This window comes from Charadrius vociferus, unplaced genomic scaffold, assembly GCF_000708025.1.
Source record: "Charadrius vociferus isolate BGI_N301 unplaced genomic scaffold, ASM70802v2 scaffold325, whole genome shotgun sequence".
In the NCBI taxonomy this organism is placed as follows: Eukaryota; Metazoa; Chordata; class Aves; order Charadriiformes; family Charadriidae; genus Charadrius; species Charadrius vociferus.
This window is the reverse complement of record NW_009648526.1, coordinates 1,421,638-1,423,060: the sequence shown is the minus strand read 5'-3', so window position 1 is coordinate 1,423,060 and position 1,423 is coordinate 1,421,638. Positions and strand designations below refer to the sequence as shown.

At 59.0% G+C, this 1,423-nt stretch overlaps 1 protein-coding gene across 1 annotated transcript in view; it reads left to right on the top strand.

Moving 5' to 3' along the window:
* The window catches only part of ONECUT1 (one cut homeobox 1), a 25,464-nt gene that overhangs the window by 11,123 nt on the left and 12,918 nt on the right, over positions 1-1,423 (top strand). The window lies entirely within an intron of this gene.

Genomic DNA, 1,423 nt, shown 5'->3' with positions numbered 1-1,423 from the left:
CCCCGGGGACGGTCGCAGCTCCTGGCGGGGGTCGGGGCCGGGGTTAGCTCCGCGTCCCGCTCGGTTTGGGTTAGGTGTACTGGGACAGGGATTTTTCCCCACAAAAACCCGGCGTGTGAGTCGTGGCTGAGAAATACTGTTGGCTTAAATCGTTGTTGGTTTTTTTGTTTGTTAGGTTGGTTTGATTTTTTTTTAACTGGTTGTAATTATCTATTTGTTTTGAAAACGGATGTAATTATCATTAGGCCGTGGAGTTTTAATTTCGCGTGGATGCCTCCGCATGAGAGACGCAGTTCGTGTCGCGGCTCCCGTATTGTCTTCTCGGAGATCGCCGTCCCGTTTGGTCCCCGTTCGCCGCCGCCGCTTCCCCCAACCCGCCAGCCTGCGCTCCCAGCGCAGAGCCCGGGTTTAATATGCCGCGAGTGAGGGTTTGTTAATTAAGTGATAGGTCTCCATTAATTTGTCCCTGGAGAACGCGAGACAGTCAATCCGAGTTGGAGCCGGGGTCACTGATCCGTTTCACAGAAAAAATCAGGGAACGGCCAAATCTTTCGCCTTTCGAATGCACAAATGGTCCTGAGCTTTCGACTACCGCGACGGTGGGAATTGGGAACGGCTTCCCGACCTCGCGGGGACCCGGCTGGGCCACCACCGTGCTCCTCGCCTGGTTTCAGCCCACCTCCTCGTTTCTGAAGCCTAAAGCGGCGCTAGGGAGGGCCGGCGGCAGGGTCTCCCTCCCTGCTGTACCCGGCCCTGCGCTGCACGCCGGCGGGAGGACGTTGCTCTCTTTGGCTTTCACTCCTGCGGAGTCAGTTTCAAAGGTCTGAGCTCTCAGAAAATGCCCTTTCCGCCTTCCCTTCCTCAACAGCCACCCCACCAGGAGAAAACCCTCGTCTTGCTGGTGCTACCCAGGAGAGGAGGATGGAGTTTGTGTTTCCAATATCCCCTTAACGATTGCTAAGGCGAACTTTCTTCGATTTGGAGCGTATTTTTACGACAATTCGGTCGACCTGAATCTCCGCTCATTTGCATAGATCGATACTGGAAACAACCCCTCGCTTCGGAGTCTGCTGGCATCCCCTCCCTGGCGCTGCCGGCCGGGAAGCTCCGCCAGCTCCGGCGGCGGGCCCGGCGGGAGGGGGGCGGCAGCTCCGCCGGGGGACGGCCGCGCTCTGCCCAGCTGCCGGCTGCGCAGAGACCCATTGTTCGCTTCTTGCCCCCAAACCGCCCCTTCCTCCAGCCATCTCAGCGCTGCCCTCGCATAAACGGATCCCGGTAATCCCGTTAGAGAGACAAAGCCTCATTATTCCGCCTTCCCTTTCCGATGACACCCGAAAGCTGGCACCTTGCAGGAACGCCCTCCCCGGGGCGAAACTGGGCTCGCAGCCCCGGGGTGGAGCTGGGGGTGTCGGGGAGGGCTGCC